This window comes from Natator depressus, chromosome 7, assembly GCF_965152275.1.
Source record: "Natator depressus isolate rNatDep1 chromosome 7, rNatDep2.hap1, whole genome shotgun sequence".
Classification (NCBI taxonomy): Eukaryota; Metazoa; Chordata; order Testudines; family Cheloniidae; genus Natator; species Natator depressus.
In genome coordinates, this window is record NC_134240.1 from 73,829,667 (window position 1) to 73,844,601 (window position 14,935).

Here is a 14,935-nt window from a genome sequence, read left to right on the forward strand (position 1 = left end):
CTTAACCCACATCTTACCATTACCACAACCTTAGTATGCCACAGACCATGCATCACAGCCTTACCTTTGCCCCCTCAAAACATCCTTCTACCAAAACTACCTTTTCTCAATAGGAACAGCTGTGGCTGTTTGCCGTAGTGCTGTGTTGCAGTGGAAGACGACAGTTTGGTAAAGGGGGCAATGGAAGGCTGGGACCCCTCAGGGTTCAGCATTCCAGCTGTAGTACGTAGTCTGGGGTGTGTGGTGGCTGTAGTACTGCTGACGTATAAATGTTCAGTTATGACAAATGATGGCTACAATTATACTAAATTCATTTTTTTTTATTTAAAAGACCTACATGTTACACCAGATCTACTCAGGATACACACCCCTCCCAAATTTGGTCAGTCAACAATGAGAGGTTGGACGAACAAGGACAAATTTCAGTCACAAATCAACTTCAAAGACTTCCTATTACAAAAATTATGAAGAGAAACCAAAATGAAGATGACACAGGAAATTCAAAGGCATAAAACTAACACTATGAAATTTCATTCTAAGGATACGAACTTTTAGAGAAAAACAAGTGTTTATGCCCCATTTCAGAACACAACTCTAATTAGGGGATTGCTATCAGGTGCCTCCATAGTATATGCCTCAATGTAGCCTTATGCGGGCAGCAGAAGCCACACAGAAGATTATGGGGAGCCACAAGCTATAGAAGCTTCAAAGTCTGAGTGGATAAACTGTAATAGAGAGAGGCAGTATCATTCTTTGGTTCTCATGGTATAAACATGGCCCTATGTACCTATTCTGTGTCAACTGGGACCTAATTTATACAGCAGGGTCACTGAATTCTGCAGCACTAGTGTGGAAGACAGGACATTTTGTAACAGCTTCATTAATGAGGTATTTAATTAAATATGAAAATTCACTCAGGATGGTATTCCTTATTATGTTTTAGATTGTTTTTATATTAAATTTAAATGTATGCTGTCCCCACATTTTTGGTGTTTCATATGCAGTATTGTTGCATTCCCATTGCATGACTGCATTGTAGAAGTTGTTAGGGGAAGCTGAAGATTTTGGCAGCTGGGTAAGGAACAGTTGGGAAAGTAATGCCTGGAGCCTGATCCAGGCTTGTTATATATATATATATATATATATATATATATATATATATATATATATATATATATATATATATATTGGAAGCTCTTCAGGGAAGAGACCACTTCTTACTGTGACTATGCCTACCGCAAAGAGGCACCAATCTTGGTTGGTTTCTCCAAGCACTAGTTTAATAGAAATAACAACAATAAATCAAGGGCCAGATTCTTCTGCACTTCCTTATTTTGATCATCTCTTTTACTTGGAGTTTATATGTACAACACTGCCCACCTGTCCCACATCATTAGGTTTCTACACTGCACACCACTGGTGATGCTGTTTAGGGTATGTGTAGAGGCATGCTCAGGGGAAAGGCAGTGGGGAGTTGCCAGGGCCCTTCCCCGCTGCCTGCCACAGCCTTTTCCTGAAAGCAGAGCCTTTCCCTGCAGACACTATACTGCTAAAAATAGCAGTATGGTACATACCCTAAGGGTTCAGGTATGTCTTTACTCACCTAGGCAATTCCCCCATGTCTACACAGCTATTTATACCCATGCTAGAAGAACATGTGGTGTATGTACTCTACACATCACCGTAAGGAGTGGGCAGTGTAGACATACCGTTAGAGGCCATAGGATGTATAACTCAGGAGTATTCATTGTTACAGGAACTCAGCTTCATGTGGCTGAGTAGGCATGTTTATGAAGAGGAATATGCAGAACAAGCTGATCAATGCACCATAATCTCTGGAAATTCACTGCAATATGATGCAGACAGTGAGCTGTATAGGAATCCCTGTAAAAATAAACTATATAAAGAAATGCGGATGGAAATTTCATCATGTCACTAGTTCTCTGTTCAGTGGTAATTTCCCCTTTGTTAGTTTCAAACATGGTAGAGAGGATTTGGTCATAGCACTTGTGAGAATCATGATGCCATGGACAGGGCAGTGACATGGCAATATGGGACTCTGTACATAGCATTTTGATCCATCATGTTTTCCCCATGTATTCCCACAGAGCTTCACACTATGTGAGAAATCCTGGCCACACCCACTCTTCTAGTCTATGCAGCAGCTACCACATCATTCCAAAGGGGACTATACAGTGAAATAATGAATCCAAATCAGTTGTAGAGGTGAGAGTGGGTGGGTGCTCCCATTATGCATGGATTTTGAGTATGTATCATTGAACTGCTAAATCTGCTGCAGAGCTTGCTAGGAATTTTTCAATAAAAGGTTTCTTTTATCAGAAAATACCAATTAGTAAAACCTGGAAATGTTCACAGGAAAGGAGCGGTTTTGCCAATTTTCTATTTTAAAAAATTGGAAAAAGAGATTTGGACTTGTCTAAATGTCCTGTTTTGACATCTGCAAGACGTTCAATGTTTGGGTCAAAACAACTTTTATTTTGAAACTTAAGTTAATTTATAGTAATATTTTTTACCATTTTACAGAATGAGAAACGAAGACACCACTTTCAACCTGCCTGATCTGAGATCTTTGATAGTTTTGCCGCATTTATTAATTGCTTTGCCTTTCACTTTTAGCCAAAGTAAAATCCATAAGCACCTTTAGAGAACTATTTGTAATGAACACTCCATATTTCTAAGCTTTCCATATTAACAATAAATCCACCACCAACAAACTTTAAGAGGAAAGTTCTTAAAGTGGTGAATGGTAGGGGATTTGGGCCTCTTAGCTGCTACATCCTGCTGAAAATCTATGCCCCTAAACATTAATATCATTCATTGAAGTAATTCTGCTTTTCCTTTCCACAAAGTTATTCTTTATTCTTTTTTGCGTGGGCAGGGAGGGGCAATGTCTAAATTCATGTAGGAGAAGTAACTAAAAATAAAGCAGCTAAACTTAACTTCAGCGCTATCCTTCCACAGAAATATTTTAAATGGATAATATTAGGCTGCTGCCAGAAAGTGACAAGTGTCTGTTTTCATTAAAATCTTCTTATGTTCATCTAATTGACAAGCTGTGCGAGATGCTGAGAAACTGTACACAGCTTTTGGGTTACCATGGCAACTTAGCTCCCACTGCCTGAGCAAGGATGTCCTCAGATCAGTAAAGTGACTGAACTTTAGAAGGATAGCAAGATTGCCAGAATTTCAACATCTTGCAGGTTAAAGAATGCTGTCCTTTTCAAATTTATCAACACTGGGGTTTGTTCGGGTGTGCAGTTTTAAACCATTTGTTTCTTGGTGTTTTATTTTGTTTAAACAAATGGGCTCATTGAACCACAGCTTTCAAAATTCAAGTTTGTACTAGATTTTGACAGGTTGTTTGTTTAAGTTTTCTCCAAATTTAGAGCAAATTGTTAAGAAATCTCCTAATCAGGGCAGGACATAGTGAAATCTTAGTGCTTTCTAATCCCAACAGAGGCTTGCCTTCACAGCTCCAAATGTTAGTGTTCACATAAAACCCCAGTGGTAAATTTACCTACTATCCCTTTTAAAGTGTCACTTTTGTTCTATAAAACCGACGCAAAGGGAGGAATGCAAGGTGCAGGAAGGGTCAAGGCTCTTGAATCAAATTGAGGAATAGTTCACAGATTATTGCTTATGGCTTTTGAAATGTGGGCTCCTTTGGCATTTACAAAAATAAGGTCCTTTCCCACCTTATGTCACCAGCTCCTGGTACTCACTCAGATCTGATATAAAGATAAATCTAGGTCTGATATGGAAATGACCGATGTACATCTGACTATTTGTTCATCATGCTATTTACCCTGAGTAGATTGTTTGGCATAGTGGTCATAGATTTTATCATTTAATTGAATCAGTCACTGTCCATTTACCTTTGAATACCCCTGATAGGATCAGCAAATACTTCCCAACAATCAGACTCCTTCCAGAAATTAGACAAAACACTAAAATGTAATGTTTGCTCCCTTGCATTCCACAGGTGATCACAAAGAAGGAATTTTCAAGTGCAGATGTTCAATTACTCTGCAGTACAGCCTCATTTGAAAGACTGAGATACTTGAAAGGACAAGGAAATGTAATTTCTTTAAATCAAAAACTGCTTACTTTTTGCACCATGGCAGCAAGATGAGAGGTATCTCAATGTATGCTCAGCTAAAAATTCAGCTGGGACAGGGGCTCTCTATCATTTTATGTTTATACAGCATCCAGTATAGAGGTTCTTCATCATGAACGGGGTACCTGGGCACTATTGTAACACAAATAAATTGATAGTTAATACAACTGATATAAATATCCTTAGATCTTCTATGCACAGACTGCAACATTGTTTAGCAATCATAAAATCATGTGGGCTAGAAGGAAGAACCAGTAAAATACCTATTACATCCTCATAGTTTCTGTAGCATTGATTGAACTACCCCTAAACTGGCCTGATAGGTGATATATATATAGCTTATAATATCTCCAGTGACAGAAAGGTGGCTGGCTATGAGCAGGTGCCCTTCAGAGCTGGATTTAAAACAACATCCACACCCTAGATATTCACTCTAGAAAGGGAGACTCCAATTTCCCTTATGCTGAAGTGGGGTAATGAGCCAAGTGCCTCACTGAGTCAGCAGAATCTAACCTTTACCCCCAGGATCAACACCTGTTAAGCTGTGGGGTATTGCAAGCAAATACTGCCAAACTGTTACAATGGTAGTTCCACAGTCTCCTTGGGTAGCTGGTTCCATTTCCTAGCAACAGTTAAAAGTAATAATGCTCTCTCTAATAGATTTAACTGAAATTTCCCCTATTGTATCTTCACTCTGTCACCTCCTGTTCTTTTCTCCTTGACAAAGAAGAACAACTGATCTCTCTACATCCCTTTGTGTTTGTAGATAAGTATAATGTTATCACATCAATTTTCTTGTCTTTAGACTGAGCATATCCGGGTCTAGTACCCTTTTCTCATAGTTGTGCCCTGACTTTGGAATCCTTTAAAAGAAGAAAAAGCAACTGCATTTCTGCTTTTTAAAATGCCTTATTCTGCTGACTTTTTCTTTTTTTTTTTTTTTTTAAGATGGGAGGAGAGTTTGTTCTGTCGCAGGCTTTGTCAGAGGTTTCAATCTATATTGCACAAAACAACAAAAGAACATTGTGGATGATACTCCAAAAATAGCCTAAAGATGGATATTTGCAGTTTTCATTTTGTTATAAGCAGCGAAACAATCCCTGACTAAAATCAATGCCTGGAGAAATGGTGTGCTCTTAAACATATGTTCTTATAAGCAGTGCCAGCTGTAGTGTTTTGTGCAACCAATCACTGTGTTAATTGAGGTAATGAAAGCATAATCCCCACAGTTAGATAAACTTCTAAGCTATTTAAAGCTAACTTGCACAGGATAGTCTAACTATTTGGACTTGTGCCCTTTTTTTGCTTCTTAATGATATATAAAGGACTGAATTTTGTTTTAAAAATTTTTCTACTTTTTTTTTTAAACTTAGAAATCTCAGGAATGTCAAGTCTGATCATTTCTGCTTTAACTGAAAAACTCCTAGGAGGCTGCAGGGATGTTTATCGTGAGCCCAAACCCCTTAACTCCAGCGGTGTTGAATCTTTGACAGAGGTTTCCTTTCTCCAAAAAGTTCAGTGGTCATTTACATTTTAATAGCTACTAACAAAAAACAAACAAATAAAACCCAAAGAACTTTGAACTGTATCACTAAAAATCCCTTCTCCACTCAGTTGTTCACTTTCCACAGATTTTAGTCACATTGCTTAATGCACTACTGGAAGGTGCCAAATGCTATGATGATAGCAGCAGTATGAGAAAGGATACAGAATAGAATAGAAGTTTCACCCTCTTAGCTCTTTGGATGCCACCTTTGCACAAGTTTATCTAATGACCATAGTGTCTTCCAGCCTAGAAAAGCCCTACATTTCTAATATAAAAATCAAGTTCATTTAAAAAACAAACACACACAACCCTTGCGAGGTGATTTTATATACCACAATAAAATAAAATAATAATAACAATTAATAATAAAAGAACAAACATTCCCCTTTGCAGGCCATTTTTAAGAATAAGAGCATTGCTCATCTCTTTCAAGGTTGCAGTGAAGCTTCTAGTTCCCGGAGAACAGTTCATGTATACTACCAGAGCAATACTTGCGAGAGAGCGTGTAGTCCTCTATCTTGGAACTTGTCATGTATTCCCCTATTTGTTACAACCTCTGAGGAGCCATGCAGTTTTGGACTCCAGCCTCTCCAGGTGTGAGTTATTCCCTTGATGAGGGAGAAATGAATGGACCCGACACTGAACGATTTGTCCTACTCAGGTTTTATTTACAGCATGTACAGTTCCTAAAGAATATGGTTTTAAACAGGGATATTTGACAGCAAAAGCCGAGCACAGTTTACAACTCCCAAAGCTACAGAAATCAGCTATATCTGAGCATAAATCCAGACAGCTTGTGTCTTAAACTGTTCCAGGACACTGTTGGCCCATTTCTCAGATGTAATATGGCCCCTGTTGTGCCACTTCACCAGTGCACACAGGCTATAAAGTCAGTTTACCTGGCTCTCCAGGAATTCTTCCAATTCTTCTGAATGGTGTAAAGCTGGCATAGTTGCCCACTGCTACCTTCTCACATGGGTATGGGGCAAGGAAAGTGCTCAGCCAGGCCACTCCTGCACATGTCTAGTCCTAGCTGCTGGAATGGTCTCTTGGTGCCATGGGCAACCACATGGAAGTTAGAGCAGCCCTCCAGTAGCTTGAACATGTAACGGGAACCAGACTGGCTGCTAGGCTCAGAATGCAGAAAGCACAAAGATGGCATAAAACCACACTTGCCGCTCCCAGCTCACCCTATCACATGCCATGTGGAGCTAATCTGGAAGAAAGAATTGAGCCCAGTGTGTTTCCTCCACCCAACACAGTAAACCCATTATTCTGTAACTGTAACTGAAAATGATTCCAGGTCAGGTGACAGAGATGGCTATTAAAACCCACTGGAACTTAAAGATTTTCCTCAGTGAAATATGCATCTCACAAGAAAAGCCAATCTAGATTTTTAAAATAAAAATCACAGGCAAGTCATTGTCTGGACAGTATGTGCAAGGCATCCACAGAGAATCATTATCATGTCATAGATTACACTGGTCAGGAAATGAATTATGAAAATCTTTGGATGCACATACTTGTAGGAGCAGCTGTGGTTGCATTCAGAGAGTGTACGGATGGGCTGGTGGCTAAAGAAATGGAGTGGGACTTCGGAGTAGAACTAATCAGAAAATTGCAAGGGGGGGGCATTTGTTAAAAAAATTCAACGTTATGTTTTATTTTCCCATGAAAATGGTGATTTTTTTGATGAAATAACAGAAACCAAAATATTGTGTGTCCAAAACCTGAAATACTTCTTATGAAAATGCTGGGGGGTTGGGCATTCATTTTGTTTTGTTTTGATACCGTATCAAAGTTAACATGGAAAGGAGAATTTTTTGTGCGTTGTTTTGTTTTTAAACTAGGAAATTCAACTTTCCAATGAAAAACATTCAGTGGAAAAATGTTGACCAGCCTTACTCAGGAGACCTGCATTCAATTCCCAGCTCCGCCTCACATTTCCTTAGAGACTTTGGACAAGCTGCACATCTGAAAATGGACACACTAATACTTCTTAGCTCCCAGCTTTTATCTGTCTTGTCTATGTAATCAATGAGATATTCAGAGCAGGGGATCTCTCTTATTATTTGTACAGAGCATAGAGCAAAGGAGGCTCTAGAGGCTACCATAATACATATAATAGATGATAATAATTCAGATAACATGTGCATTTTAATTCAAATGTACTTGTGATTTTCCAAAATTATAACCACATTCTTGCAGGGATTAGTTGCCTGTTCCTTAAATCGAATCCATTGGCTCAGCATAAACACTCCCTTCTCATAGAATTTTTCTAGTGTGTTCTCGCTACTTGTTATTGTTTAGTTACTTTGGAAGGTAAATAAACCTATGTGAGAAAAAATAATTAGCGCACCTATATAACAGGAATAATTTTTTTATGTGATGCATTGTAAAGCTTTTGTGCATCATTTAGAAACATATTTGTTCAGCTTCTCTGATGTCAGAAGAAGTCCAAAATAATAGTTTACTGTGGCTGATAGATCAGAGGGATGCAGCTCACGTGCTCGACCATCTTTGCTTCATTTCTGGATAATGAAATGCTGTTCGTATTTTGACATCAGTTATCATTATGCAGTTGAATCAATTATCCATTAGGTCTTGGTGAAGTCAGAGTGATTTGTCTGTTACTCACATAGCTTGTCTAACCCAAACTTCTATTTCCAGGGCTCTATTAAAGCATCAACACCATAAGCCTGGACCTAGATTCCAGCTCCTGGAGTCATGTGATCATGTCAGAATAGCAGATTTCATTTAAAATCTTAATAATGTTTCTAATGCATATTGCTACAAAGAAAAGCTTGACAATGTGAGTGAAGTATAACTACTGATGCAGTGATGTCTGCACACAGCCTGAAACAATAGCTCTAAGATGTGTGAACTGTCCCATTCTGAGCTCCAAACCTGCTGACACCATCCCAGAAAAGGTCTCTGCATGTGAGGACCTTGCTGTCATGGCAGTGGCCCCCACACAAAGGGCAGGTTTATGCTTGAGCTGGGGGTGTAATTTCCAGTTTGGTTAGCTGCATGCATGCTAGCACAGTAAAAATGGAACTTCAGCCATGGTGGTATGGGCTAGCTGCCTGAGTGCAAGCATGCCTGGGACCCTAGGTACTTACTCGGGTGGCTAAGCCCTCCCACTGCCCACACCATGACAGCTACCCTTCTATTTTTAGCACACTAGCTCTCTATCAAAGCTTGTGTGCATATGTCTTCCTGAGCTGGAAATTACACCATCAGTTTGACTGTAGATGTACCCATAGAGTCCTCTACTCAGATGGATGAGGCCAAGTCCTCCCCTTCTCACCTGCATCCCTCCCTTCCAGACACACTCACTGAAGCCAGGGTCAGTAGTGGGAGGAGGCCCTAGCGTTCCCCAAAGGGAGTGCTGGTCAGCTCCTAACCTTCTCAGCCACCACCAGCCCAAATGCATAGAGGGCCACAGCATGGTGACAGAGACCTAGGAGACCTGTGTGTAGGGCCCTGAATTACCCTACTCTGTCCTTGTCTGTCCCTGGCTGGAAGAATGGATTCTTAGACCGCCAAGCTCTTTTGCATCAGCTACTTCTCCCCATGCTCCATGCACAGTGTACAAAGAACAAAATAGATGTATTTGAATCCAATGTAACTAGAGCTGGGCCTAGACTGCTTGCCATGGAAGCAATGAAATGGTGAGTAACGATAATTTTCACTTGATTCAGGCCAACACTAAAAACTGAAAAAAAATTCTCTCAAGCGTAAAATAAAGCGAATGCCTTACTACTCTGAAAACTTGTCATAATAGACAAGATGAAATCTGAGAACTATAGAATTTAACTGAAGGGCTGGTGTAATGATCCATGACAGCATGGAAACCATGAGCAACAGCTAACTGCATGCATAATCAGCAGCAGAACTCCTGACCTTAACTCTAGAAACACAGCGAGCTAAGAAAAGTGAAACTAGCTCATCCGGCAAAGGGAACCAGCATACATGCAGGGCCTGATATATTTTTTCCTCTGGAGGGCAATATATTAAAAGTCAATATATTACAACAGCACCTCTCTCAGATTCCATTTCTTCATTATTTGAGGTTATATTCAATTCACCATTTGGAATATCAATAGCACAGGATCATTCATTTGAAAGGCCCAAAATGTAAGTGGAGGCAGGGACATATCACTGCCTACGTTTTAAAAGGCCTTGTCCCAAATCTCCCCTTTTGGGCCCACAAAAACCTGCTGGTCTAAATAATTGCAGACACAGATGATATCACTTAGCTCATTTAGGCCTTCAACTATCTGATTTGCAGGCAACAAAAGTGAGTCCAGTTTGGTGCATGGCCTGGAGTTGATAAACTACTGGCCAGACTAACATTAAGCCATTGGCTATATTAGTGGGAAGCAGCGGAAATTTCTTTCCATCAGCTTGAATTCCTCTTGGGGCTCAGCAAGCCCCTTTTTGCTGAACCAGCCCAGCAGCAAAGAGTAGGGTTATGGTCCCAACCTCACCTCGCTCCACCCCACTAATATAGCACAGGGCCTATGCTCCCCCACCTGCTGAGTGTCGAAGGTGAATGAGAGGGCACTACCAAATCACGGCCATGAAAAGCACATCACAAGCCATGAAACCTGGTCTCCCTCTGTGAAATCTGGTCTTTTGCGTGCTTTTACCCTATGCTATACAGATTTAAATAGCTGAAATCATGAAATTTATGATTTTATTATTTTTTTTTTTTTAAATCCTATGACTGTGAAATTTACCAAAACAGACTGTGAATTTGGTAGGGCCCTTTCAATGATGCAGAGAGCACTGCGAGAGACAGAACTGGTGGCTGCTAAAGAGCCATGCTGGAAACCAGTAGGGTTGGCACACCCATCATCCACTAGCACAAGTTGCCGCCTTCTTCTGCTGGTGGAGTAGCTATAGGTTGGTTCCATTCATTTCTCTTCTACCCTGGCAAGGGGCAGTCAGAGCCTGCTCACCCAGTCCTTTACATTCCAGTGTGGTTCTCAACAGCATCCACTTAGCTGGTCCTGTCCCCAAGTAGTTGCATAATTGCCTCACAGGCTCCCTTCCTATTGACCTCCTTGGTGTATGAGAGAGAGCCACTGAGAGTCACATGATGCTGCATTTGCTGGAGTGCAAACAGATTAGCTTCCCCCCCCCCCGCCATCATCCCCAATGTGAATCTTTAGCAGCACAGCACAGCTCTGCACTCTGCCCAGCACCCCTGTCCCTGCCAGTGGATTTTTGGCTCTCCTGCCTAAAAAGCTACCCCAGGTGTATAGAAAGCCTCTTCCTTTCCCTTCTCTAACTCTGCAGTTCTAGATGGCTTTTCAAATAACAGCCTTTCTGTGTTGTCCTTGTGATTTCTTTCAACCCTGACTGTATTAAAAATAGCTACAGAGCAATTATGTACCACATAAGAGTAAACCTGCCTGCTAGTGCATCTTTCCCTGTCACTTCTAAAATAGTAGCCCTTACTGTTTCTAAATTTCAGTCATTTTCTGCAAAGATCAACAACTTCTGCAGTAAAAGGATATGGTATAATCAGGAGATTGTTTGTCTAAAATAGGTATGAATCTTGCAAAAATTATACTCTGTTGAGAATCCTGCTACTGTGTTTAGCACCAAGGACACTTACTCTAGGGCATATACAAATCTATTAATTTAAATGGAATTGTACCTACCAATGCCAGGATAAATTTTGCTGATAAAGTCAGATTCATAAATAAACTACAGCTTTTTTGATTCAGAGGATACAAAGCAGCTATTAAATCGGGCACAGCTAAACAATTAAATTAGGATTATGGCTGATTTGTTTATGGAGCAGTGCAGTGCAGCTGGAGTATACTGGGGAATGTGGTTCCAAGTGTCTATAATAAGTTTTATACTGGTCTGAAGTTCAAAAAAGTGATGCTATGTAACTAGAGATAGGAGTGACTGATGCATGCCTTTGATTTTTCAGCCATCTGTATATTTTGCCATCTTTTTAGTATCCTAGAGATTTAGTTTGGGTTTTGAAGAGATGATTCCTTTAAAATGATTCCACTGACATTTCAGAGTGACATTATGATAATCACACACAATAGTGTTACTCTAATATTCCCTTGTAGTTTCACTCAAACTCTCATCAATACCACTGAAGTGTTACATAAAAGTGGTTTTTCTTTCAAAATCTCAAAGCAATTGTTTTCCAACCCTGAAGTCACATCTTCTAATAATGATCACACATAATATTGTTTTTCATCCTGAGAAATTCCAAAATACCATAAAAATCAGTTTTGCACTGCCCACTTTGCACTGTTCTTGTGATGTAAAGCGGCCTTTACCCACTGCTTTCTAAAAGTGTTTCTGTCTTCTGAAACTAAAATTTCAAGTAAGCCTCTATGAGCATATCCAGCTTTTGTATTTCAGCTTCATCATTCAAAACATACTAAAAATGTCTCTGGATGGAACCACAAACATATAGATACAGCATCACTACCATCCTTTGTGGAACAATGAATGAAACTGTTGATACATACAACTTGGACAATAACTAAAGCCAAATAGACCAAATAGATCAAAGAAGGACCATCCAAGAGATAAGCAGCTTTGTCCCAGAGGCAGTAGCTTGTAGTTCCAAAATATTCATTTAGTGAATAGTTGAAAGCGGACTATGCACTGGTGAATATCTCTCTTGAGCCAAAAAGGTGATGAATCTTTCTCCACAGCCTCCTCAACAGCTGCAAATCTAATCCACAGCCCCACTGCCACCCCAGTGCAGACAGAAAGCCACCTGCACTGCACTGCAGGTGCAACAATTTAACCAGGCTTCCTAACTGTATCCCACAATGCAGTACCTTAAATTTAGGGGCTTCCATCAGCTGGCATAGGTGGATAGCCTGGACAGAGCTTCTCTGTCTGTCTAACTGCACAGATGACTCAAGAAGCTATTGAACAAACCGAGCAGGGAATGTCTTTAAGTAATTCCTTTAATCACTACAACAAGCCTCAAAACCACAGCTCTCATCTGGTCCTGAAAGCCAAAAGAGATGGAGTCAAAATGACCTCTGAATGCCAAAGGGGACAACTGAGAAACCTATTGTTCAGGAAACGAAGGAGTGAAAAAGCTTTAGTGGAACTGAAGTCAGCGGCACTTAGATGAAGGTGATTTGACAGGAATTATGGCAGCCTGGCCTTATCCCTGAAGCTGGCTCAATGTTAGCAAGATTTTCTTGAGACTTCTGTCAGAACGATAAGTCCAATAACTTCACAGGATGTTGAGATAATAAAGAAAAACAATGTCACAGAAGAACCCTCCTGGGAACTGAACTCAAGATCTTATTTTTGTAATTCCATTATTAGTGGTTAGTTTTTCAGTACCTTGAAACAATAAAAACTCTTCCATTTATAGATTATACAAGTAGACTAATTTACTGCATGCAAGGCCTGTGGGACCCCGGTGTCAGGCTTCTTTTGCTAGGGTAGAGTGGGTTTTATTGTTTTTAAAGGAAACAGTACCAATGGAATATACAGAGTGGTTCAAGAAGACGTACAATTACATTTCCTACAGAGCACATTATGTCTGGTGGTGCATAAGAGCCTTTTAACATTTAGATTTTAATCACCTCTCTGAGATAGCCTGAAATAAACACACATACAACAGTAGAACAAGATTTTGCTTGTAGTGTGTGTGTGTGTGGGGGGTGACCTTATGACCTTGAGCTCCTCAGAGGCTGTTGTTGGCGTTCTGGCATCCCTACAGGTGATGGAGGCTGCATAAGTACCTAGATAAATGGATGAACAGATAGGCACACATATAGAAAATTGACTTCATTGGATCTACACTGATTTACAGCAACACAGGATCTGGCCCTTTTATCAGATTGCTGGCCTCAAGCTATTATTTTGCAAATCTAACTTGCTACCAGTGAAGTATTTGTAAAGCACCAGGGGGTTGCTTGTTGTTTCTACAAACAGAGATGAAAAAGAAAAGGAAGTCCTGGGTTGCCCTAACCTGCCAAATCAGAAACATTCCTTCTTAGCTGCACAAGAAAGCATCAATTACTGTAGATCCAAATTACTGTGGCAAACACTGCAACAAAGGTTGTTCTTTAAATAAAAACAAACATGAACCGAAGGGGCATTATTGATCACTGTTATTAACATTTCATTCCATGGTGGGTCAACATAATTTAAACCTCTCCATTAAGACATAAAGATGTTTTTTCAAGACGGGGCATCCATGCAATTATTGCACTGAGTAGGAGGTAGAAATGTAATTATGTAAACTAACTAAATTAAGAGGATTGCACGGTTCATTATAGTTCATTTTTTTTGTCAGAATTTTGGATCACCAGCTGGCATGGAATTTCATTTCCATTAAAATGCATTGATTGCATCTCTTCTGTGAAAATGGATCATTCTGCTCACATGAGTGGCTCAGGCTTGGAGCATTCCTTCTGCCTATCATTGTCATTATAACTCAGGTCTCTAAGTACCTTTTGTCTTCTCTGACTGCAGCCAACTGGACTTTTATCCCCTGCTGGAAAGAAGTCTTTGAGAAGGCAACAAACTGTGTGCAAGCAGTTATAGAATCATATGTATTAGAAGGAACCACTCATGATGCATGTTTTGTTCTTATTTATATTACAATGGCACTGAGATCAGGGCCCCATTGTACCAAGCACTGTACGAATACATGCCCTGCCCCAAAGAGTTTACAATCTTCATGGAGAAAAGAAGGGAGAGAAGGAAGGAGTATTATGCCTGTGTTACAGCTGGTGAATTGAAGCATAAGGCTAGGATTTTTAAAGTCATCTAAGGGAGTTATGCATGCATCGCCCATTCTATTTCAGTCAGCTGTGGCACCTGATTCCCACAGGCTCTTTTGAAAATCCCGGCCTAAATGGCTGTCCAAAGTCACATGGGAAGTTTGTAACAGAATCAGATACTGAACCCATTCTGAGTCACATGCCCATGCCTTAGTCACAAGACCATCCTTCACTTCCTCAGGCCACTTCAAAGTAGGAATAAACAAGCCTCTATTGCTGGGTACAAGCATTAGAGGCTCACCAACATAGCAGGCAATGACCTGCTCCATTAAACTGTTTGGGGTTTTTACTTACTGTTCGTGTATGATGGTCCCTGCTCTCTTCATATGGTCATTGTCACTTGTTCACTAAAACCCAGACTAATCAATCTCAAGCTGATCTTTCTGCCCCCTGAACAAGTGTCCTATCTGTAACAGGTAAATCATGCTAGAATTCCTGCCAGAATGG

General features: G+C 40.2%; 1 long non-coding RNA gene across 1 annotated transcript in view; it reads left to right on the forward strand.

Moving 5' to 3' along the window:
* The window catches only part of LOC141991622 (uncharacterized), a 61,042-nt gene extending 59,974 nt beyond the window's left edge, over window positions 1-1,068 (forward strand). Inside the window, exon 9 of the long non-coding RNA XR_012640407.1 lies at window positions 332-1,068. This is a non-coding gene — a long non-coding RNA (uncharacterized LOC141991622). The remainder of the gene's footprint in view (window positions 1-331) is intronic.
* The last annotated feature ends 13,867 nt before the right edge of the window (window positions 1,069-14,935 follow it).